This window comes from Grammomys surdaster, unplaced genomic scaffold (assembly GCF_004785775.1).
Source record: "Grammomys surdaster isolate TR1022 unplaced genomic scaffold, NIH_TR_1.0 117379, whole genome shotgun sequence".
NCBI classification, from domain to species: domain Eukaryota; kingdom Metazoa; phylum Chordata; class Mammalia; order Rodentia; family Muridae; genus Grammomys; species Grammomys surdaster.
Genome location: NW_021614198.1, coordinates 1 through 641, shown reverse-complemented (window position 1 = coordinate 641; position 641 = coordinate 1). Strand labels below are relative to the sequence as shown.

At 44.5% G+C, this 641-nt stretch overlaps 1 pseudogene; it reads right to left on the bottom strand.

Annotated features, from left to right (window-relative positions):
- LOC114635754 overlaps positions 1 to 632 on the bottom strand; it is a 3,378-nt pseudogene extending 2,746 nt beyond the window's left edge.
- Between the last annotated feature and the right edge of the window lie 9 nt (positions 633 to 641).

The following is a 641-nucleotide window of genomic DNA, read 5'->3' as shown; positions in this document are numbered from 1 at the left end:
GAGAGAGAGAGAGAGAGAGAGAGAGAGAGAGAGAGAGAGAGAGAGAGTTAGTTTTCTTTGGTGTCCACTAGAACTCTGAGCAACATACCAAGAAAGAGTTGATTACAGTGTTGTTGGGGCATGAGACTGATCACATTGGGCACTGATGTGTGAGTATAATGTGCTCTGTGGGCATCACTTAATTCAATAGGGATACTACTCATTATGCCTTGCATTTGATCTCATAATAAGAGTCTGAAGGTGGAGATGGAAAGCCACAACTGTACTTACCCTGAAAAGATCAATATTCTCGCTCTGTGTGGGATGTCCATTACTGGAAGGTGAAGCTGAGTTTCCTTGGAATACTGATCTCACTTCTTCCCCTCCTGCCTCAATACTTACTCAGAAGTTTGTTGTCTAGCATGGCTTGAGCAGATGTGGAAAAGATGAAGGCAGAGATAGAGAGAGATGTTTGGACATTTCTTTGCAGAATCTCTTTTAGTGCCATCACAATCTCTGGTGGTGGGGCAGAGGCTTCAATCTCAGGGTAAGACACAGAGCCATAGGCCTGAAGGCACTGTCTTGAGTTCTCCAGCTATCAGAGAGCCCAAGCTGATGTGCTTATAGTAATAGACTTGGCTACCCTCCTGGTATGAATGTAG